Source organism: Dermacentor variabilis, chromosome 1 (assembly GCF_050947875.1).
Source record: "Dermacentor variabilis isolate Ectoservices chromosome 1, ASM5094787v1, whole genome shotgun sequence".
NCBI classification, from domain to species: domain Eukaryota; kingdom Metazoa; phylum Arthropoda; class Arachnida; order Ixodida; family Ixodidae; genus Dermacentor; species Dermacentor variabilis.
In genome coordinates, this window is record NC_134568.1 from 156,703,579 (window position 1) to 156,729,052 (window position 25,474).

The window sequence follows — 25,474 nt, forward strand, 5'->3', positions numbered from 1 at the left end:
TTGGCTTTTGACGAGTTTTGGCCGGGCTTGGCTATGGAACTGGCTGCAAGAAGCCGCGCGCCAGTTCGAGAGGCCTCCATCGAATTGGCGTGCGGCTTCTTGCAGCCAGCTCCATAGCCAAGCCCGGCCAAAACTCGCCAAAAGCCAAAATGGCGGTCACATACGACGACTACGTCGCCGTGGATGTTGTTGTCGGGACGTCAGAGTGTCAGAGCATCGCCGAGATCGTTGGGATCTCGGTCGCGAGTGAAGTCGCAGACTGCGATGCACGAGCCGCATGATGCCGGGGAGTTGCCAAATCGTAGCTTTCGAAAAGCCGTTGCGGCTCTGGACCTCCTCCGCAGGTACGTCGCACCTCACAGCGACGCTGACAGCAATGCGGCCTTCCAGGCTATTGAGAAACGTGTGGTGATTTCTAGCGAGCGAAAGAAACGGCAAGCCACAATTCTGGACTTTTTTTTAGGTCCTAAGCGCACTCTGTGGAAATAAATTGTCTATAGTTGAAGCTGCACTTTTTTTCATTCATTTTCGAAGCTTTCCTCACTGTTGCGTTTTCCCGGCTGTTACGTTTTTTTTCCCCGGTCCGGTGAAAAACGTATGAACGGGGTTCCACTGTACAGTGGAAAGATGAAGGAGAGGACAGCAGGGATGAACAAGGGGCATTTATAAGTAAATAAAAAGAGAAATCACTAAAGATTACGAAACACAAATGAACAGCTTCATGCAAAAGTCAAACTGAAAGAAAACAAGAATCCAGTTTACAATGACTGGCATTTAAAAATGATAACGCAGTGAGCATCCTACAACATAGGCAAATGAAAGGTTACAAGACATTGATCTACAGCTACAAGCAAAAGTCAATCTGAACAACACCGTAAGTAACCAATTTACAATGACTAGCATTTAAATATTATAACGTGGTGAGCATCCTATGGCATTTTGTTGCTGACGGTGTGTGGTCCATGTAGCACAAGATGAGGCTAGTTGAGCACCTGGTGCTTTCTCATAGGCTTCTATAGCATACGATGAAGCTGCAGGTGACAAGCTTGGTCATCAAGCTCTGCTGTTGACCATGGTGGACAGCCGCAGCACTGAAGCTACGGGTTGGAAGGTGGAGGGCAAGCCAGTACAGTGCTGGTAGAAACTCTCTTCGGCACATGTCCATGATGCCATCTTGTTTGTACCCCAGAGTACAGATGGAGGAACATCTTCACCTTTCAAAGATCACATCTGCAGTGGATGAATCATTTAAACAGTAACACAAGAAGAATGGAACCAATTGTGTGCCCATTGCAAAAGCAGTGTATATTTCTTCTGCATTGTTCTGCTGTCACATAAAGTATCTCCTAAAGACCTCCACTAGGATTGCCTTGACAAAGAACTCCCTTGCGATGGAAAACATGTTGCAGAACTCAGTGCACTGCCTTATTCACTCAACATAAACGAGATATGGTGCCCAGACAATGAAATTATAGTAATCCACATTGCATCTTTGCAGTTGCATTATACAGCTAACTACAATTAAGCATCTGGTAGCAGCACTGAAATTGGTAGCATCATGAAGCAAGTAGGGGCACTTAAGTTCTGCCACTCACTCCCCTCAACAGATGCATGAAACAAGGGTTCTTGGTGTTGCTCCAACAAATTGGTAGGGGGTGCTTCGACGCCATCCAGACCTGTGGCTCGTGAACTGTTCATGCTTAGAGCTCTGATTAGCTTGATAGGCCTCAAGGGCACTTTGCTCATTTTGGCCAATTCGCCACATAATGGCTGGTGTCTTGAGGCTTTGTTTGTCTGGGTAGCATATTAATTACTCTTAGAAAACACAAGCTGCGTGTGACTGCGCATGTGTAACATACCATTTCATAACGGAAACAGTCACTGGCCTACCCCTGAAAAATTTTTTTTGAACTTCATACCCGGGCCATTCTCAGCCTCGATCTAACCAAAGCCTTCAACAATGTTCATTACAAAGACATACTAACCCAGCTAAAACTAGCAGTTGACTCCAGAGCATACAATTACATCAAAGACTTTCTTATAGACAGGACAGCCACAATCACTGCCAGTGGGGTAACCTCGGAGAGAATTTCACTCGGGAATAAAGGGACGCCCCAGGACTCGGTCCTGTCTCCCAACCTCTTCAACATGGCCACACTGGGATTGCCAAGCAAGCTATAGCCAAAATCCCTAAACTACAGCATAGCTTATATGCAGACGACGTAACACTCTGGGTAACCGGAGGGAGTGACACAGAAATCCAAGAAACATTGCAAAGCGCGACGTAGTAGCAACTGAATATGTATCACCGGATTTCTTACTTTCCGCAAAAATCAGAGGTACTACTGTGTAGACCCACCTGCAGAGGGAGGAAACTGTCATCAACCCGTTAAATCACGCTGAGAGCTAACGGACAGGACATCCCAATAGTACCGAGTATCGGGAAGAACCGGAATGTAAGAGCATTCAGAGCTCCAACTAAATATTCAACGGCTATAAGGAATGAAGACGGTAACATCTTCGAAGGAGACGATGCGCTGCGGTACATCACAGACGTTATTAGGGATAACTTCGGTACGACAGAAAGCGTAGTTCAGATTTAAACAGATCCAGCAACAACAGATAAGCCTGAGAGATAAAAATTTAGCCCAGAAAAGTTTTACTGGGAAAAAAGCAGAAGAAAATGTCCCTAATAACATGCCCGCCGTACCCGAAGAAATCCCAATAGAGCTAAACAAATAGCTGGGTGCAAAGAGCAAATCACTGGTGACGAATACCATAGAGCAAGTGATTAAAACGAAGACGATTCCGGTTGGATGGTGGGAAAGCAAGGTGAACCTCATCTACAAAATCAAAGGTGATAAGGATAAGAGAAGCTCGTACAGGCCAGTTACAGTAACGTCAGTCATATACTTTATGCAAGGTGTTCTTTTTTAGACCATATACATATTTTTATTTTATTTTAAAAAAGGCTACAAGCGTAGAGAACGTGGCGCCTTTGCTAAGGAGTTCCTAGGCGATGTGGTCACATTTTGCCGCCGATTACGTGAGCTACGGGATGATAAAAACTAAAAATTGACAGTCACTAGCGTAAGTTAAGGCGCGCGCTCAAGAGCAGTGGCGTAGGTAGGTCGTCTGGCACCCGGGGCCCATAGATGACACAGTGTGCTGCACTGATAACTTGTGATAAGCACATGTGCACATCTTCTGTCAGACTGTTAGGCTTGGCAACCAATACAAATGCGGCATCGTGGCAAATACGGCTCACGTCACAAGTAAAAAAAATTATTAAGTTTTAATTACCAATTTTAGCAGCAACATTGCATTTGGAAAATTGAAGGCCGACATTCATATCTTGCCCAACAACAACTTCACAAAAATCGTCGTAGGTACTATGGCCCGCAGTATTTTGGCTGTGGGCAGCCCTGAACGAAAACGAAAATTAAATTGTGTCTCAGTGACGCTGATCTCCCCACCATATTAGTAAAACGGAAAACGCCACCTGCCTCCCTGCTTCGCGGGCGCCAATGTTATGACAATTACGACTTCTCTTCATTGTGATCAATAAAGCCTTGTTTTTATTTGCTGCTATACGGACAAACGTGATTATCCTAGCTGCGGTACCACCAAAAGATTGGGAGCAGAATAGAGCACGCTTCGCGTCGATTCTTGGCATCACCATAAAAAAAAAAAAGGACCTCGATGAAGCCCGTGCCAGCGAAACCTGTTGGTCTGCACTCGCAATGGAGAGGGTTGAGCGATCAACCTCACTGTTCCACTATTTCATATTTCTTTCGCTACTGCCATACTGGGCGCCGCCCGCAGTGCCTAAGTACTGTAGGTTGTAGCACCCAAAACGATTTTGTCTAAGAAGTTTTTGTTGAGTTAATAATATGACTTTGAGTCCTCAGTTGTGGAATTGAAGTGCTTCCTCTATAAGTACTAATTAGGGGATTATTAAGGATAGGGTTATTACTTACCTGCCATATTTTTCACGCTACCGAGTTCCTAGTAATCACATACACATAACTTCATAGAATATCGGGAAATATCCCTACAAAATTCACGTTTTTCTTTTTTTTAATTCTGTGCAGCTGACACAAACACTGTACTTGTGACATGAAGTCACACAATAACAACAGTTTTCTGAAACTTTCGAGCATAAGAAGGAAAGCGTGAAACATAACGGCAGGTTTCGCAGCGGCTTCTCGTAGCGAGCGGGAGAGGGGAAGTAAAAGCGAGCTAAACCATAGAGGATGGCTGAACATCGTGGCGCATGCGACAGCCTGTCGCGTCATACGCCGCCAAACTCTTCGGCCGCACCGAGTCTGAAGACGATCCAGAGAATCCCATTCGCGACTTTTGACGGCCGCACTTATGCAACGTTGCTCTCAACGAATGCTTCGCCGTAAACGAGAGCGCCGGGCGTGCTCGTTGAACGCCCTCTTACTGCTGTCTTTGTTCGTCTTCGTTGCGCGTTCTGAGCGGAAGAGGGACCCAAGACAAAGCCACCTAGAAAAAAATGTAAGGCCACCGCATCACCTCCTCTCCCCTGTCAATACGTCACGAGAGTCGGATGGTAGCGGTGGATGGGGGAGCGCTGCGTTTCTAGAACGCGGCGCGCGTTCTGAAAACAAATTTTCTCCGTGGCTGCAACGCTAGAGCGGCAACGCGTGGAGCATTTGCTTGGTGGCTTTGGTGGGGCATGCTGCACCGTAAACGCGATTGCTTTTCTTCGATTGTGCGTGGTTCGTCGTACACGGAAGCGCAACTATGCCTGGCTGTTGCGCACCAAACTGCAAGTCCAATTATGACGGAGGACAAAGTGTCCGAGTGCACAAGTTCCCATCTGACCGAGCCACTCGGGAAGCATGGACGAGAGCAGTTCCTCGGAAGGACTTCTCGCCAACGAAGTACACAGTGGTAAGTATTTCTTCTCTCTATTGTTATTCTGGGTTTCCAGACGAATAGGTTTCGTCAGCATAGTGCGCAATGCATTCGTGCACGCGTGCACAATAGATGGGTCTCTGCACCTGTCGACGCGCTTGTAAATTCAACATTTTCGTCGAGCTTCATACCTGTAACGGCTTGTTTTTTTTTTTTTTTCAGCTCTGTGAAAAGCATTTCTTGCCATCGGATTACTTGAGGACATCTTACACGGACGTCAAGACAGGAAAAGTGGTCGAAGTTGCCATGAAAAACATCCGTCTGAAGAAAACTGCAGTTCCGAGCTTGTTTCCCAATTGCCCTGCCTATTTATCGCGTCCGCAAGTGTGCGGTAGAGAAGCACCGGCTGCCAAAAGAGCGCGCTTGGAAGCCACATATTTGCAAAAAGCAATAATGCTTTCTCAGCAAACCCAAGCATAAGAGGACGCCAAAAATCTGGTTGGTAGCTTTGCGGACTTGCTGAAGGCCTTGCCAAGCTTTCAGTGTTCGGACTTCTGGACAGTTTTGAACAAGGGCTCCAAGGTTTTCTTTTTGGACTTGTCACTTCAATCTGCTCCTGCAGTCCGTACTTCGGTGATCGCGTCCACAGACCTGCGCGTCGAAGTATTTTTTGGTGAAACGGGTGTGAGGAAGTGTGGTGATGTTTTAGTTCCTGAAAAGCTGTGCGACTTGAGAGATTTGAAAAGTGTGTTACACATGATCGAACAGACACGTAAGGATATCAGCACTGAGCGTTCTGAAAAGGCCCGTCATCTACTGACATTGGTTTCGACATTGCTAGAGGAAGTAAGTGGAAAACATTTCGCATGCGAGTTGGAAGAATGGCATTTGGAAGTGCTTAAATTCTTGAAGAGTCAAGTTCATCTTGTTTTGAATGATGCTGGCCGATATCCCCCCGATTTATTGGTTTTTGCTAGCCTTTTGTTCACAATTTCACCTCATGCATATATATTCCTGAGGAGTTCGATGAAGCTTAAGATGCCGCATCCTGATACGATCAGAAGACTGTGTTCATCGTACGATGTACGCCCTGAAACGGAGCAGCAAGAATGTAGCTTTCTTTCCTATGCAAAGCGTATTGTAAACACATATAAAGAGCATGAAAAGACTGTAACGTTAATGATTGATGAGATTCACCTTCAATCATTTTTTGATTACAAGGCTGGGTTGGTTACTGGTGCTGCGGTAAATTCATCGACTGCAGCAAAATCTGCCCACGTATTTATGATACAGAGCCTGCTTTCTTCAAACAAGGATGTTGTACACATTCTTCCTGTGGCACAAATCGATGCTAAGGCGCTGCACGACTTCCTTCGGAAAATTGTTCTTGATCTAGAGGCATCTGGTTTTAGAATAATCGCAGTGATCTCGGACAATAACTCCATAAACAGAAAAGCCATGTCCTACTTCGCTAAGCCGGCAAGTGTCAGCATTGTTTACCAGCATCCTGCTGACCCATCACGACCCCTGTTTTTTGTGGTGGACCCAGTTCACATACTAAAGTGTATAAGAAATAACTGGCTGAATCAAAGAAACATTGGCAAATGCATGTACTTTCCTGAACCGAAGAGTGATGAGGCTGAACCAAAGATACTTACAGCATCTTTCAAGGTATTATGCCAGCTGCACGAAGCTGAAAAGCATGAGCTCTTGAAGCTAGCACCAACGCTCACTTTGAAGGCACTGAACCCCTCAAACATGGAACGGCAGAACGTTAAACTGGCCTTAAAGATTTTTAACTCATCTACTGTTGCTGCTCTCAGTGTTGCAACGTTCCAGCATGCAGCATATGTCGACACCATTTTGACTTGGTGGAACATTGTTAACGTCAAGACGCCAAGAAAAGGACAGCGGTTGCGAGATCAATTGCAAGGTCCAATAGTTTCATCGTCATGTCCTCAACTAGAATTCTTAGAGAGAATAGTTCAATGGCTTGATCACTGGAGAAGCCTCGAACATGACAATGGCCGCTTGACACGTGAAACGCACATAGCTTTCAGCCACACTACCCATGCCTTGCACGAACTTGCCATATACTGTCTCAAAGAGCTTCATTTCGAGTATGTTCTTTTGGGCAAATTTCAAACTGATAGCTTAGAGGATCGCTTTGGAAAGTACCGGCAATTGTCTGGTGCCAATTACCACGTGTCTATAAGGCAGATATATGAATCTGAAAACAAATTGCGTTTGCAGAAGCTTCTGGACCTGCCAGATTTGGACATTCTACTACCACCGAGCGCGAACACGTTGGAGACAAGTGTACATTCAGGAAACGGCTAGTTTCAAGTCACTGTGACCGACTCCGACATTGAGAAAAAAACGTCAAGGCTACCGGCACAAACCTATGTTGCCGGCTATTGTGCCCATGCAGCTCTAAAAAAGCTGACATGCGCATCTTGCAGTGAAAGCCTTGTGATGCAAGAATTCGATCTAGATGACCCTGAGAATGCATTAATCACGAAGATGACAAGGGGTGGCCTGAAGTTTCCACGAGCAGTTGTAGTTAATGCTGTACTCTTTACTGAAATTATATTGGACAAGCTCAGGACACCAGAATATGCCGTACGATTTTTCAGCCTTCCTAGGCAGAAAGATACTCTTGTCGGCCTTGTGTTCACTACCCTTCATGACTTTGAGGATGTCGATGTGTGTGAATTCGGTCATCCTGCACAGGAGGTAATGGGGCATGTTGTAAGATCTGCAGCGAATACACTGCTGAACAACTTGTGCCGCACAGAAAACGACAAATTACGCAGCGCAAAGAACGACCGAAAATTGCAGACCTTGAAGGCCTGAGATGTTTCTCATCATTTATTTTTTATTCATGAAGCTCTGTTTTGTTGAACATCTACGTATGTTTGTGTTGACAGAATTCTTGTAAAAAGAAACCTGTGGCGTAGCTAGGACTTATTTGCCTACATTATCAAAATTTAAACCCTGCATTTTGGCCAATTCAAATGTTATTTGAGTGTATTGTGCTACCTATTTATGATTCGAACTCTCCATGCTACCGCAATCCATTAATTGCATGTTTTCCTTTAGGACTGAGAGTAGGCCTCTCGTTTTTTACTTACTTTTCACCATTATCTCAGTATTTTATGAAGACCAATAAGGCCTGCAAACAAGGCGGGTGGAAATAAAATAACCACAAGAAATGGTACAACAAAGACGGAAGCTTATTCTACTTGAGAATTAGTTGTGTGTGACCCTATAATGATAAAATTTTCACAATAAAATTAACCTCGATATTCGTGTGTCTAGCGAGGACTGTTTTACGCAATGCAAGAGTGAGAATGATAATTGTATATGGAAGATTTAAAATGTTTGTTTCTGAATGCAGTTCTTATCATTTGTGAATAAAGTATATTCTGTGTCTTCAATATGCAGTTTTCCTCTTTCTTTCGTTCCGTCTAAAGTTGAGTGACTAAGCAGCATGCAGTTTGCTTGTCTTAGTCCCGACCAAACATCACAAGCACAATAAGGGAGGTCGTGTTGCGATACACGCAAAAAACAAAAATGTTGCCAATCAAGTAATCTAAGGAAGGTATGAAAGAATGCTGCTTTCTATGGTGGTGTTGACTGCGGTGAACCAGCGGCTCCCCCTTATTTTTTGCGTCAGCTATACGTGTCTTGCTTTGGAAACGAAGCATCTGAATTTATAGGTTGCTGTCACTTTAAGGACAGCACTAATTTTCTCATGCCATAGTATCTGCGACGCGCAAAGAGACACACTGCAAGCGCAACGAACCTAGGCGCGGAGACGCCGACGGCGTCGATTGTCCGGCCCATCCGACTAGCGTGACGTCACACCGGCGTGCGGAGGCCTTAACATTTTTTTCTAGGTGGCTTTGCCCAAGAGCCCCAACGCCTTACAACGCCTCACTGTATGTTTAGCGACTCCTGCTCCCAGCATGAACTCACGGCACGAGCGCACCCCACATGAAACGTTCCGCTAAGGCGAGTAGTTTAGTGACCATTTTGAGAATTACATTTTTTAGCCCGCACATTCGTGTAATTATTTCGTGGGATGTTGATAGAGCTGCAGCCGACAATTCTGCGGCGCAACGCATTGGGTGCATGAGCTCGGGCTACTGGATACCGGAGCATTCTTTGCAATTTGCGCCCAGTCAAGCCGGCGGAAAGAGGTGTGTCTTCAGGCGTACATGACACCCCCCCACCGGCTCCTTGCACCCGGGGCCCCCGGCCCCCCCTGTTGCTACGCCACTGCTCAAGAGACATTCATTAAATTTCTTGACATTCTCATTCGAATGCGTTGTTAGTTTTTATTACTTGTCTTCTCCCACCAAAGGTCGTGTGTTCGAGTGCCTTAATTGACACTACTTTAACTGCCTTAATGAACTTCGCCCTGATTAACACCAAAGGTCGTGGGTTCGACTCCTACCAAAGGTCGAGGGTGCGACTCGCACGAAAGGTCGAGGGTTCGAGTGCCTTAATTAACTTCGCCTTAAAACCAAATGTCTTGGGTTCAACTCCCTCTTACCCGCCGTGGTTGCTCAGTGGCTATGGTGTTGGGCTGCTGAGCACGAGGTCGCGGGATCGAATCCCGGCCACGGCGGCCGCATTTTGATGGGGGCGAAATGCGAAAACACCCGTGTACTTAGATTTAGGTGCACGTTAGAGAACCCCAGGTGGTCAATTTCCGGAGTCCTCCACTACGGCGTGCCTCATAATCAGAAAGTGGTTTTGGCACGTAAAACCCCAAATATTATTATTATTATTCAACTCCCTCATTAGTTCGGGGGTTCGACTCCCACCGAAGGTCGTGGTTTCGAGTGCCGAAATTAACTCTATCTTAATGAACTTGTTTGGGGGGGTGGGGGCGGGGTCATGATGAGCGGCATCGCAGCCAGCTGTGGAAGAAGACGACGATGAACGCGCGAGCTCACTTGACTTTCTGTACCGCGCGCCGCGTTTTCAAGGCCACCGTTTGATGAGGCATTTAAGACTTTCGCTTTAATAACAAATTTTCATTAATTAACGTGTTTATTAGTGCCTTAGGGCCAGTTTCTTAAATGGCAAACTTGGAAGCAGCGGCATTTTAACATGACCTCACTTTTTTTTGAAAACTTGAAAGTCGCCCGTAATTCGAAATAGAAGAGTGTTTAATTGGGCTGTTGAAACAACCTTGCGGGTCGTCGCTCGTGCTTGCGTCGGCGGTTACGTAAATTTGTCGTCAGTAGATTGGAATAAAGACATAATGGAATACATTTCATTATATATCACTCTTAAAATATTTACGCTCTTTGGGGCTTATCTTGTCCCACAACCATAATCGCCATCCATCTTGACCGCATTTCCTTTCTTTAGCGCTGCAAGCCCGGTACTTCCAAGTCAGGAACGGCTTGCGCGTTATCAGTGTGACACAGAATTCTCGACAGGAGAGTAGCGAGCGCCGAAATTTCAAGAAAGGAAACGCAATCAAGGCAGATGGCGATTATTGTTGTGGCACAAATATTCCTGTAGCTCTCTATGTTCGTATGCGTCGCTATAGGCTAGATATGGAATGCATGTAATGTTGTAATGCACGAAGCACAATTGCATTGCTAAGAATGTAATAAGGAAAGGAAACGGGCTGGTGAATTTACCCTTTCAGTTTGTCAGTTACAAGAAAAACCGGTTTAAACACAATAACAGCAAAGAATCTGTAATATGCGCTCTGCGTGCTGTTGATGCTTTCCATACCCCTGTCTGCTTACTATAAATTTAAATGTAGATAATTGCAGGCACTTGCTTAACGCACGAAATTAGCGTTTTAAAAGTACTGTCACGGCATTTTCAATTTTTCATCTGCATCTCACGTGGCGTTTTCTACACTTCCGTTTACAAAATAATGGTTTGTTTTATAGATCCACCTGTTATACGTTGATATTACCCACTTAAGATCTTGAACAAGTGTAGTTTGCAAAATCACATCACTTCTTGTAGCGCAGTCACGAAGTTCTCAACCTGATCCTTCATTTCTTGAAATTTTACAATATTCCAAAAAAAAAAAAAAGAAACACGCCTTGGCAGCTCAAACTAAAATTTCGATTTCGTTGCTCACAAGAGTTAAAATGTTTCTCTTAAGTGCAACAAATTTAATTCAAATCATTGTCCTGATCGCTTCCATCGGAATGCGGCAGCCACGGCCGCGGATCGAGCCTGCGACCTCGTGCTGAGCAGCAGGAAGGACGCAGAGCACCGACGACAGAGGACATCGATGAAAACGACGCATTGAACAATGCTTTGGAAACGTCTGTATTTATTGTTTGGAGAGAGGGAATCTCTTTAGTGGAAGGCAGATATTTTTTTGTCCGCGTGCATATGACCGCTGACATGTGACTGTGTATAGGAAGGGGATTTGAATAATTCAGATGGGAGCGTAAAAAGAAAAAGAAAACATAAAAGAAAATGTGCGAGTAAACTTGATAATGATATTTACAGGTGAGAAGATGGCGAAAAATTCAGGCCTTTCTATGTCATGAAGTGAGCCTTAGTAAAGCTTTCTGAGTAGGCCATTTTCTAAGAGCTATCGGAAGAATTAATCCAAGTCCCGCCGCTATTTTGAAAGGCAGGGCATAGGACCAGTGGCGTAGCAAGGAAATTATTTCGGAGGAGGGCGGTGGGCCGGGCGGGTGCTGTCGCATGTCGTTTCATGCCGAATATCGCTGGTATACATTAATTGTTGAGGGAGGTACGTATTTGGTGCGCCTCCTCTTGGTTACACCCCTACATAGGACCTAAGATGCCACGTAACGTTAGCAGAGCGTGACAAATCATGTCCATTTGGCGCTTAAGACAATATCTCTCGTCGCGGTACACGCGGATAATTCAAGTGATATGTTTAGAACGACAGAAAGTTTAGGTAGGGATTCAGGGTAGAAAAAAAAAAAAAAGAAAGGACGTTTCGGTTGTATGTGTCTGCACGCCTAAATTTTACTAAACGTGAAATAATCTGTGTTCCACTGCTTCTAATTATAAACTGCCACAGTTTTCGCAGTAGGAATCGGTGGTAAGCCTCGCAACACAGATAACTGTTCGAACGCGTGAATGCTACGTTCAGGTGAAGCCGATGATATAATGGTACCTTGCCGACGAGGAAGTAGCCCTGGAATTTTTTATCTTATTACGGTGTCCAGCGATTCGCAGGAAGCTGTCTTGATGAAGCGGCAGGCTTCTGAGGTGATCCCTTTCATCATAGGCACATTTTGCCATATTCGAAACATAGGCCGATTGCATGGGTTCAGCAACGTCCCAACTGAGTGTGCGAGTCGAATGTCGACGAATGTATGCAGATGGTAAAATGATGTGTGGATTTTATCTTTGGCACCGCCTTTCGCAGCCTGATTTTGGTGATGGCGACTGCCCCAATGATAATTTGAAGTACCTCTAGAAAATAGTTTAGAGCATGGCAGCTTGGCCTTCGTGATCCCGTGCGTCGCTATTTCGGACGCCAAGACTGTAGAGTCAACTGCGGTTTCTCCTCCCGCTTTGCAGGTACGGGGGAGAGAGGAGAGAGAGAGAGGGAGCGCATTCATGCACCCTAAGTGCAGGCCTTACACAGTGCATCTTAACAGCGCACCCGTCCCGTCCGTGTCTCGTCCGTGACTGCACCTTAGTTCCCTCTCTTTCCCCCACCTGCACCACTACGCCACTCTACCCTCACACAGTAGTTCGTGGAAGCGTACGCACCACTGCACTGGGCACATGCACAGGATCGACGCAGCAGCTTGGATCGCACTGTTTTCCTACTCAGTGCCGTCTTTCAGTAAGACGCACTTCAAACACGCACTACAAACATATTCAACAACGCAGTATTAACAATAAGGTGAAAGTACAGCCGCTTGTAATCTACTCCTCGAAGTTGTAGTTGATACAAAGCGAAAAAAGAAAAGAAAACCTAAAAACACGCATAGGCAGCAACGTTTAACGTTTCTGGGGAAGAAAACGAATGGAAAGTGCCCTAGGCTACATCTGCCGCATTTTTGGTACCGCAAAGATGCTTTCGTAAAAGAGTATTGTTTATGCCTAAAGCTAAATTAATCGAATACGTGCACAGTAACAATAACACGATTTCGGTTGGCACGATCGTAATACATAAAAAAAAAATACCTTTACGAAGTTCCCTACCACTGGCAGCTACCTACGATATAGGGAAGAATGGGTGAGTCTACTCTGCGCAGTAAGCCTCATATATACTCACCAACCTGTAGTGCATAACTACATTAAATACAGAAAAGGGACCTTATCTAGATAACATAATTACGTTATTGAGAAACAGTGACTGCTATCTATCGTTTACACTTTGACGCCTGAGCTGAGGAGGCTAGGACAACCAGGGAGATCTGAACAGGACAGGGAGTTTTATGGAGTTTGGGTAAAGTATGGGGACATCCGAGGTATGAAAGCCGTTGCAAACGGCACCATTGCGCCATTTGCTGCGACGTCGGGATGCCGAGAGGTTGGTAAGTTGGCTCGTCAGTGCTTCTGCTGCCGTAGTTCTTGATTTTTCTTTCGCATGCAGAATTTGTCTGCATTGGAACTTCAGACTCGCCACGATGTGATAAGTGAGTGGGGAATGAACGCCTGCCAATAAGCTTTACCGTCGTGCGGTAGGATTTCGTTTGTTGCCCGGTGCATACAGAAGTTCAAAATGGCGTCGCCTCCTCTCGGTTGACAAGGACGGAATTCGCAGAAGCAGTGTTATTCAACTTTGTGCACCTTAGTGCAAGTTTTCTTTTAAAGTTTTGTGGCATATGGAGCAAATGTGCGTGTTGCCTGAATGAAATGTGAAAGTAGATTGCATTTTAAAAAGGAGGGAGGGGGATGTGGAGGGTGCAACTACTTGTTCTGCTCAACATAAAAAATGGCGTGTAATTGTTATGATAGCCCGAGGTTAACCGCCTCTAGTGGAGCGTTCGCGACTGCGCGTACGTGTTTAGTGCTATATGTCGAAACGCGGCGCTTGTTGCTGACAGAGACGCGGGGCGGATGACCCTTTTGGAGTGGGTAAATACATTCGACTTGGCAATAATAGGGCTGACGTCGTGGTGTAGTGGGTGGTTAGGGTTAGAAGTAAAGTTGGCGCCATGCCGTCAGTGGCGTTGACGTGACTTCCGCTCTTTTCTAGAAAAAAAAAAAGAAGAAAGAAAAACAGTATTAGGATACTGCCGAAGTCATTTATGTTATTCAGTTCGACGATCCCCGTATATGAACCTGGAAAAAAAAAAAACGCCGTCTTATACACATGATGCCACGTACACCATATTGACCTATTCACTGCTTCCATTGTGCTGCTGGAGATAAGCGGATCTAAATAACGTGCAGCCGTATTTGTTGGTCTCTACTGCTTTGTGTATGTGAGCGCTTTCACACGGGCTCATTAGCGCCTTTTTATCGCTACCAGGAGCGACTATTACGATAATATGGTGCTTCGGCGTGCTTGTGGTGGAGGTCAGGTTAGGTCTTCAGCAAAAAATTCAGTTCCAGAAGAGGAAATTACAAACAACCTTTCATGACTGCTGGCAATGGAATGTTTAGCATTTTTATTGTTGTATTTTGAGTTTTTTTTGCCAAAATTTAAAATTTCGACAAATTATTTTCGAAGTTCTTATTACTTGAAGTTAAAAGTTGTGAATCAAGTGAATTTTAAACGTATGCTTGTAACAATAATATAAGCCAAGTTCAGAATGTTTAAGCTGTCAATATTATGCTAAAAGAGCATTTAGGATGCGGTGACGGTACTTTCATTATTTCTTTGTTTCAGGTGCTCCACCGTGCCAGTCGGTGATCTAAGTTACCTAAGAAGTGTTGGAGCTGGCTTTGGGGAGTGAGGGGGAGGTCTTCGGAGTGACGAAAAAGCGAAACATTATTTTTGTTACTGTGCTCTTAAATGTTTAGATAGTTCAGTATGCACGGCTTGTGTAAAAAAGTGAGTCAAATTCACCGACGTCACTTTTCAACCGGTCTTACGTTCGCACTACCAAAGTAAATGAACGTGCTAGAATTTCTCGACCTAATCACCGGTAGGCGGACGGATAGTGACCACCCACTTAGACAATGGGGCCTTCCCGAAAAACGAGCCTCCACACCTCTAAAGCGCAGCAGTGGACAGAAGATGCGTATCAAGCAGCTGACTTTGTTGGTGAAGGCCGTCGGTCTGCAACTTTGCGGAATCGGTGTCAGCAGTGGTGCTTCATAAATAATTGATCAACGGGAGTGCGCGTTTTAACCATCGAAAAATAAGGGTGTTAGGGTGTTTGTGTAGGAGCGTCGGCGAAGTGTATATGTGCTGTGTGGCTCCCAGAAAAGCATCGTGTAGTGTGTGTGTCATAGTTCTGGCGAAAGCCCAGGCGAAGTGAGACTGTCGTAAGCTGTGTCTGGTGACTTCGAAAAGCTCTGAAGTCGTCATGGTGTAGCGTGCGTTGGTATGGTGAATCGGTGGTGTCTAGTGGCCTTCTCCAGTCAGGTGATGTAAATCAGTGTTGTGATTTTGCGCTGTAATGTGGCTGAGGAAACGCTGTGAAGTGATGTGCGTCGGTGTGGTGCCTCAGCTGTACCGAGTGGCTTCAGGTAAAAAGTCGGGTGATGTGAATCAGTGTGGTGATTTCGCGCATTCGTGTGGGTTAGAAAGCGCTGTGATGTGCGTCGGTGTGGTGCGTCAGCTGTATCGAGTGGCTCCAGGTAAGAAGTCAGGTGAAGTGAATCAGCGTGGTGATTTCGCGCTGTCACGTGGCTGAGAAAGCGCTGTGATGTGCGTCGGTGTGATGTGTCAGCTGTATCGAGTGGCTTCAGGTAAAAAAAAGTCAGGTGATGTGAATCAGCGTGGTGATTGCGCGCTGTCACGTGGCCGAGAAAGCGCCGTGAAGAGATGTGCGTTGGTGTGGGGCGTCAGCTGTATCGAGTGGCTTCAAATAAAACGTCAGGGAATGTGAATGTGTGGTGATTTCGCGCTGTCACGTGATTGAGAAAGCTCTGTGATGTGCGTCGGTGTGGTGCGTCAGCTGTATCGAGTGGCGTCAGGTAAAAAAGTCGGGTGATGTGAATCAGCGTGGTGATTTCGCGCTGTCACGTGGCAAGAAAGTGCTGTGATGTGCGTCGGTGTGGTGCGTCAGCTGTATCGAGTGGCTTCAGGTAAAAAAGTCGTGATGTGAATCAGCGTGGTGATTTCGCGCTGTCACGTGGCAGAGAAAGTGCTGTTATGTGCGTCGGTGTGGTGCGTCAGCTGTATCGAGTGGCTTCAGATAAAACGTCAGGTGGATGTGAATCTGTGTGGTGATTTCGAGCTGTCACGTGGTGAGAAAGCTCTGTGATGTGAACCAGTGTGGTGATTTCGCGCTGTCACGTGGTTGAGAAAGCGCTGTGAAAGGAAGCGCGACGGTGTGGTGAATCAGTGTCGCCATGGCGCAAAACTCCAGTGATGTGAATTGGGGAGTGTTCTAGCTTTGCTAATTGTGTGCAGCGGTGTGGTGATTTATTTCTGCTGCATGTCTCCAGCAAATAGCAAAGTGAAGTAAATCGTTGTGATGTGAAGTGGTTACGCAAGTGTGTTTGAGAGGGTGTGCTTGGTGCGGTGGGATGCGTGGGTGCGGTGAATTAGTTGTGCTCGTCGATATGGTAGCCGGTGACAAAAGTTTGCGGCGGGGAACGCCAAAGGACGTAAAGAGGAAGCATAGTGCTGCCTACGTCGCCAGTGAAACGATAATCCACGCTGTCTATTGCGTGCCTGTGTTTCACGAGAAATGCGTGGTGTGCTCCGACCTGCTGTTTTTCACGTGCTGGAGCATAAGAATTCCAGTGTTCGGCCCTCGACGTATTCTGTTTGTACTTTGTGTGTAGTGCAGTGACAGGAAAATTGCAGTGCGTAGTGCAATCTTTCCGAAGTACTGCTGATAGTTGGGAAGAAGTTTCTACTACCGTAGGTAGTTCGTGAAGTGATGGAGGCGCCCTTGCTCGTCATCAGCGCCGCTGTCGTGCTTTGTTGCCAGTTCAAGGTTTGTGCAAGGCTAGGTGAAGTGCGATTTGTGCGCCGGCCTACTTGAAGTGATGCAAGTTCTTGTAAAAAGTGTGTGGACGTGAGGTGTCGCTTCAGTCAGCGGCGTGAAGCTCCTTACTGAAGACGCCTTCTTGCCAAGTCGTGTCGTGTTGTGTTGCACAGTGCGTGGTTTGTGCCGTGCAATCCAATCCGTGAAGTCCGCCGGAGTCGTGCTTGCACCATCGGTGGTGAGTGGCCTACAATAAGTGAGTGAACCTGTGTGCGGTAGGTTCATCGTTATTAAGGGCTGTGAAGCGTGTGCTCCGTCAGCGACCACATTGTGTTTTAAATGTTGCAAGTATGCGTGTTATACGTATCCAACACGTGCATTGTGATAAAATGAGATCAACGCAAAACTGGTCAAACGTGCAGTGAGAAGTGCGGCTGTGGTGCTGGCGTGTGTCCGTAGTGCATAATATGGCGATACGTCGTATGCAAATCGACAAGATGTGATGGTGAACGTGTATGGAAATCAACGTGCGCTCGTGATGTGAAGTGCAGCTTTTGAGCTGAGCTTAGTGCAGGTCAGCTGTGAAAAGTGCAAGTGAAAGCGAGTTTCCGTGAAATCTGCGGTAGGTGTGGTGTGGGGAGACCAAGCTGGGCGTGTGGTAGTTCATGCGGTGGTTCCGCTGTGGTTCCGCTGTGGTGCAGTGGCATCTGTGGAAGGTGCAGAAGAGATTTGTGTGGCTGATTCGCGGCGGTTGAATAACTAGTGACCTGCGAGCAGTGGGTCAGATGTGCGTTAATTGAAAGTGAGCACTCCGTTAACTATAATCGTATGCATTTAACGACATCGTGCATGAGTGGGAAGGATGGAGACATTCGGTCGTCAAAGTGGACATACTCAAGTAATTTTCATCCAGCTGAAGTAAAGGTAAGCGCTATGGTAAGTAGCGGGTGTATGACACGTCTAAGAATACCAATAAAAGATTTCTACACTCAAACAGTGCAATGTCTGACTTCTGCAACAAGAGGACCTACTACGATTTGCAGCAAACGGAGGGTGAGTAGGTAAGTATAGAGAAAGGTGAATTGGGTTAGATCCATAATTGCTACAGCGCAAAAGGAGGAGGGAGACAAAACGGCGCATAGTCCTGCCATTTCGTATCTCCCCTTTGTCATTAGCGCTGTAGCAATTATTAAATGTACGTATGATTGGCGTTGAAAATATTTTGTGCATTTTCATCCGTCTTAGTCTGAAAAGGTGACACGCAACGTGACCCATGCTCAAACAGCATCACATGCGTGTGTGCGCAAAAAGCCAGCGTGATATGACTCGCTTTTGAGTGTGTTCCGATAGTACCCTCTCTAAGGAGCACGCGTGGAGTCTTGGGCCGGAACTGTCTTTGCGCTTCGCAAATCGTCCGAGCGGCGCTCCAACTGTACGGCTAAAGGAATCGAATCGAGCACAAGGCATTCATGCGTTATACTTTTGTTCTTTTCTCAAATGCGTCTTTTTTTTTTTTCTTTTAAGATACGTATGTAACACAAGTAACGCCAGAATAAAGGTGCAGGGTTTGGAGTAGCTTGTACTTTTGTAGCGGACTCTCTTATTTCTAACGTAACTTTCTTTGTGATGTAGATGGCCATAAATGCTTACTCGCATGTTTCGGCTTCACTTTGAAGATATTAGGAAAGTTGTTTCGCACGTTTGGAAACGTGGAAGCCTACTTGTAGTAGTGTCGGTCGAATGGGTTATTTCTAACGTGCGTGATAATGCAGGGAGGTACAGATACGTTATACTATGGTAATTATGAGCACGTTTTACCATAAAATCGTAGCTTGCTAAAAGAATTGCGCATAATTGAAATCTTTCCACTGTAATTCTCAAAGCACTGGCACCGATCTACTGCTAGAACCTATACTGGGCCATAAACAGGTCCTCCTGTGTGCGACCACAAGGGCAGATTTGGATAAAGATACGACGATGGTAAAGATAATTTTAGTAGCAATGAAAGCAATAATATGTTCTGTATGCAAAGCGATAACGATTTAATAAGGGCGTGCGACGGCTTCAATGTTTCAATATGAATTGAATACTTCTTTTCCGAATGAAGTATTCGGTACAACAACTTGGTGTTTGATTTCCTGGAGTATTTGACTATGGCGGGATATATGGTCTTAAAATGTTCTTCCGATTGTTTGGGCCTTGCTACCATGGACAGAGGCTCATGCATGCGGTCTGCTGGCCAATCCAGGTGCCCGTTGTCAAGATAACTGTGGTGATCTTTCACTTCTACCTCATTTACAACCCGGTCAGTTAAACGCACTTCTAGGTAGCATTATGTATATTCTAGGAAAGAAATTGACAAAAGTTTTTGCTCCATGTTTTCTTTTCAACGTTTAAAAGCGGAAATGTGTTCTGTACGAGGTTCTGTATTCGAAACGCTTACTTATTGAATATGCGTATTCGATTTGAACAGTTTATAATTCTAACGTCTTACTTCTGATACATCTCTACTTACGCGGTCTTCGCAACTCTTCCATGTGCGGGAAAGTAAACAGTCAGTGACAGGTAAGGAGGTTTATAATCGTACGTTCATGACGCTTGCTGTAAATAGGTGCACGTGCAATCTATTTAAGTAATAAAATCAGCTCTAGTGAGCCTCTTGCACTTTTGCCAGAGAACAGAGCAATTATTTACCTAAAGCGATTGCAGCGCTTAAGCACCAGTGCATTCTAATGGGTTCCCGTTCTCACGAGTGCAGTCATTTATTAGAAATAATGGCGGCCACGCTGAAGATTAGGCACTTCCAGTACTAACTGATCACACTCAGTGCGAGAACGCTCCTAGTGCAACAACGGAACAGTTTGAGTGTATAAAATGAACACATTTTTAGTTATCCTTTTCTTCACTAGGATTTATTCTGGCGCTGCAGTCGCGGCTCAAGTGGCCCGAATACTACCCTAGCGCCGCGTTCATTTGCCACGAGTCCTTTCGCAAACTCGAACTGGTGATCAAGTATGGTAAAGATCTCAAAAGATTAATGCCAGCGCTTAATTCATTCATAAAAAGATAACCTCATATCTTTATCGTCACAAATTATTTCGTTTGTTGCAAAATGTGGCTTTTTAATCGCTTTTAGCTGCGTTCAGTCGTAACGGTCGTAAGCCAAGTCACCTGCGAGCATTCGTACAGATGGAGCAACAACTTCCTTTAAGCGATGCCAGCGCTCCTGAACCTAGTGCATTTTATTAGACTTTGACGTTTGTTCAAGTGCTTTCATTTATTACAAAAAGTGACGCTATAGTCGCGTTCTGCCACTTTCAAGAATAACTGACCGCATTATTCGCGAGAGCAGTCCTAGCCCAACAATGGTGCAGCAACCGTGCAGCAATCGAGTGAATATTTGGCCTAAAAAGTTTTAGTTAGACATGATGCGGCGTTGTAAGCGGTACCTCCCTGTTTTACCGAATGCTATGGTGGCGCCTCGCTTATATCTGTTGCCCCTCCGCTGCCAGCCTACGATTTTAGCTTACCGAACACGATGCAGGCAGGTTAAAGGATTCTGGTAAAAGTGGAAATACTTGACAGTGAAAAGTTGCGTAGTGTTCGAGCCTTGCAATGAAACTGAATAGCTCGTGATTGCAGGGAACACATCACTTCCCGTCGATGGTTCTGAGGTTTTCAGCTGCTTTCAGGTGCGGTGGCGTGGCCGTTGTGGCCAAGGAGGTTTAAAAAGATTTTCTTTAAAACCTCCTTGGGCGTGGCGTTCTGCGTGCCTTTGTTCCAGCGCATCGAGGCACCGTGCTCAAGTGTTTCTTGCTTTTTCGAATTGCTGTTCTTCTTCAGGTTGTTAAAGTTTTGGGCACTATTATCTCAGCAGAATTACTGCCGGCGCCCGGTGCTTCAAATCGCATTTCCACCTAGCATATTCGTTTAGTAAATATCTTGTACAGTACCGATATAGCTATAACTTTGTTGATGTGCACGCACGTAGGCTGTGGAAGCTTGAGTTTCCTTCATAAACTGGTGCTAACAACTGTAAAACGTGTCTAATGAATGGTGTAATGAGATTTGCAGTATCGATTGCATTTGTAGTTGGTATGATAGCGTACACCAAGATACACAGGTGTATTTTTCTGTTTGTGAAATGGCACTTATAAAAAGGAGACTTACCTGAGTTTCAAGCAGCTGACAACTTCATGGGAATGCCAGGAAAAAATTAAAGCTATGGAAATTATAGTTTAACTTAGGGCTTTGACGCACATTTTCGAGCCTAATGTGCACTAACATTATAAAAGCGTGGGCGTAGTTGGTGGTAAGTAATGAAAGCAATCGAACGTAGCATAAATAAATGTTAGTACAACTGGGTGTTGCGCTGTGGCTCGCACATGATAGTCAAACAGGTCAGGAACCGATATGTATGTTTTTCTTAAGTGCTTTCCAACTGCAACGAAGCTTTGGATGTGCAAATGTGAATAAACGTGAAGAATGCGGCCGTGATCTCCGAGGCCAAGTTTTCGGTATACTGCAATGGCAGTGCTTGTATTGAACTGAATTGAATTGATTTATTCATAATAGATTATAGGTTATAAAGAATAATAACATACAGAAGGAGGTCCCATAGTCGATGACCGTATTCGCAGTGTTGCGACCAGGGTTTCGTAAACGTGGGAAGTTCATGCACCGTGGTGGAGTAAGGATCATAGGCATTGGCCCGGCAACCAGGACGTTTTAAAAGACAACGTTTATTTTTACGTTATTTACAAGAACATAGAAATGACGATAAGAAGTTCAGTTAGAGTTCAAGCTGCCGATCTTTCAACAAAGTGACCGACTCATCTTAACCCTTCCGTGTTCCCGGTCACGTTATCTTCCTGCAATCCGATGTTAGGAGGCAGGTGACATCATCTTCAGCCAATTATACCTTAGGAAAACATGTGATATCATTTTCAGTCAGTCCGAAGGTCTGCAGCACTCCGAGGAGAACTTAGCCCAAAACACACGCAACGTCACTGGGCGCGAACGTGGAGAGTGAGACGCACCAAGGACACACAAGGACGCGTCTCAGAGACGATTGTGGCAATTTGGGTCCGTTGGACTTTCGTAAGGACGCCTGCGTCCAGCTCGCACTTTTCCTCCCAGAGAGGGTAGGAAAAGATAATGTCACACACGTCATCGAATGTAGAGCTCGCACCCCTCTCGTCCGTGACGGTCAGCGTGGGCTGCTTGCATCGGTTGTACGTTCTCCCGTGACGCGCCCTTTTCTAAGAGCTTCTCGTCTCGTGTTCTGAGAAAGTCGTCAATCAGCAGCTTCTACATGACCACCATGCCGACTTCGGCTAACAAAGGGGCTGCATATTCGAGCCCCGTAGCGTGAGTCCGTGACTAGTACAGTGGGGCCAGCGCATGATCACAATAGGAGCAACGAGCCCAGTCCTTTGCATCCCATTGACTTTTAGACAGTCATGGTCGAGAGTCAACTGCAAAGATCCTGTTGGCATCATGGCTGAAGAAGGGCGCTGGAAACAATCAGCGACTAGAGTGCCTCTCTGCTTCAGAATTGTAGATTTACGGAAGAGAGAGAGAGAACAAACGTTCAATGATCTGAACCCGTGAGAAAGAATGCTTCTTTCTTCACCGAAGGCGGGTGGCCTCCTCAGTACAGGAATAGCCATCAGAATTTGTTGCTTCCCCGGCCTGGTTCACCAGGTTGCGCTAGTCCTCCAAGCCCGGGGCCACGAGCATGGCCGCCCACGATTCTTCACGGCCCTCTTATGTGCTTCTGTCTTCGGTTCTTCTTTTTCCTTCTTCATTTTCTTGATTGTTGGGTCCTGAAAGGTTAGGCCTCATTATTAGGCCTCATTAGGCCCCGCAGGACCTGCAAAGTTATTGGAATTGGGTTGGATGCATCTTATTCATTATAATGCTGTGTACATAGGTATTTGTTTGGAGACGTCGCAGAGCGACGTTTCTTTGGTTAGATTGTGGTGCGGTGAGCGGTAATGAGGACTAATGACAACATTTTTACCTCTATAAAAGAATGCAAAGAAACAATACAATGAAAAAGAATTATCAAAGCAAAACACTAAAAATGGAAATAAATGATACAGGTGTCTGAAAAGTGAAATTTCCGAATCGAATCGAATACGAATTCGAGAAAAATAGTCTTCGAATATCGAGCATTTTCTCACTTCTAAGCAAGGTGAAATATAAAGTTTGTATGGAGTTCTGCTGGTAAAAAAATGAGGCTTGTTGACGATATTTGATAAAAACGTAATGCCGTTCGCAACCGGAAGTGCAGTCAACTGAGGGGGAAACGACTGCTTTCAGTGATCTGGCGCAACAATGAATGAAGAAACCAGCACGTAGCCACATGCACGTATATATATAGTGTTGTTCTTTGATCGAGAGAAGTGTGATGCTGCAGCATCAAATATTGTTTTAACCCTGTAACGTCCGTGCACTGTTCCACATCAATAAATAATAAAAAAACGAGAACAACTAGCTCACGTTTATTTCTAGCCATCTACATTTGTAAAAAGTTATTCGAGTAAAAGTTTAGTAATGCCTTTCCTGAGCTATCCGCAACTGAAACGTCGCCCCAGCGAATCAAAAACGTTACTTATGGGCTACGAGTCAAGTTTCCTCTTTACCTGGCACAGGGCACAAGTTCGTCCCAATAAAGCTCCTTTGAAGAGCCCTCGACTGCTATATCACCCAACAAGTACCGAGTTGCGCTGCGCTTGACAATATGCAAATATAAGCTGCATATGCTTAACGCCTGATGTTCGGCGGAAGGTGCTACGGAAGCTGCGTCATCACTGCATCTGTGGTTGTACGCTATCTTGTGGAACTTCTTGACTAAAAAACGACTAAAGGGAATACATTGGGAAGCTATTATGATTCACTTTTGTTGCCTAATGCAGTTTCCCAAAGTAGTCCCCCATGTCGTCCCCCTTTAGTGCTTTCGCAGTAGCCCCCGAAAGTGTTGCGGGCTCCCCAATTTTTGCAACATATGCAATAGAGACAAGCCAATGGGCGCGTTATTTGATATACAAGTGGCGAGCCGTGACATCACGAACCACTATGCCCGCCTGCGACAGGAGCACCGAGCCCCCCCCCCCCCCCCCATTTCCCATGACGTCACGAACCGCTAGGAGCGCTGCGTGAACTAGGCGCGCCTTCGTCTCGCTAATGACACCTGCTGATGCGGAGTGAGGTAACGCCTCTGGCTCTCCTTACAAAGCTTCCTCGGGGTGGCGTGGGTTCGAATCCGCCTACGGGCAAATACATTCCGAATTTTCAAATCTCTCAGTTTATTATACCTGGATATGGTCTATATATATAACCACTTCCCATACCATTATGACCTTTTTCTATACTCTACATCAACTTCATACATAGTATACTTGCATTTTAGCGTTCGTACCATTAAATGTACCACCACCGCCGGACACCGGCAAAATGCCCAATGAGCCAAGTCATGATTTCGCACTAAAACCTGTTCTGATCTCGAACCAACTTGCGTGAGCACGAAAAAAAAAGTACGACTGTTCTGCAGGAAGTAGGCAACCCAACGAATCATCTTTCTCGTAAAGATCTCTAAGACCAGACCTTCTAAAACGTCGATATGGCTTGACAGTATCATGCGCTCGTTGTCCTTATGGGATATAGTTCAGGATAGTTCAGGTGCATCATAAAGGACAGCTTCAGTTAACTCAGGCGTCCCCCAAATATCCGTCCTGGGGCCATTATTATTCCTTATATTTATAAATGACATCATGGCCGACATATACTGCAAAATTAAACTTTTCGCTGACGATTGCATCATCTACAGGTAAATTAACAATTGTGATGATCACTCGGCATTAAATATTTCCCTAGACAAGCTAGCTCACTGGCGCGAGCAGTGGCAGATGTCTATCAACATATCAAAACATTGTGTATGACGATAACAAGTAAAAAAGAACCATCCGAATTTACTTGCATAATTAACAACACACCATTGCAAAGAGTTACGCAGCTGAAATATCTCGATGTCACCTTGACCTCGGATCTGAGATGGGACAAGCATATTAACAGCGCTACAGCAGCGGCTGCGCGTAAACTGCTTCTCCCTCGAAGGCCTCTACCATTCGCACCGACACGTGTTAAGCTCTTAACTTACGCAACATTCGTGCGCCCAATCTTAGAGTATGTTAACACTGTATGGTTTCCGCATACTGTCACTAATTTGGTCAAAATTGAACGGGTACAAAGGAAGGCCGTTAGGTTTATTCATAATAAGTACAAGTGAACCGACTCGCCCAATAGTCTTCTAGCATCCTCCGGACTACCTGCGCTCGAGACAAGAGCAAAACTGACACGTCTGAGGTTTCCGCACCAACTCTTGCATAAGCACAGCCGGATCGATGATTGCAAATACATCTTTCTTGCAGAATCTCTAACAGTAAGAAATAAATATGCATACACTCTACGAGAATACGCTTACAACAACGATCGCCAAACATAATTTTTTTCCCCTGACAATCGCTGAATGTAATAAT

At 45.4% G+C, this 25,474-nt stretch overlaps 1 long non-coding RNA gene across 1 annotated transcript; it reads right to left on the reverse strand.

Moving 5' to 3' along the window:
• Nucleotides 1–649: 649 nt before the first annotated feature.
• On the reverse strand, nt 650–4,425 carry LOC142572304 (uncharacterized). The gene is made up of 2 exons (XR_012826039.1): nt 3,981–4,425; nt 650–1,230 (listed from the first exon to the last, which is right to left on the reverse strand). It is a non-coding gene; the product is annotated as an uncharacterized LOC142572304 (long non-coding RNA).
• Between the last annotated feature and the right edge of the window lie 21,049 nt (nt 4,426–25,474).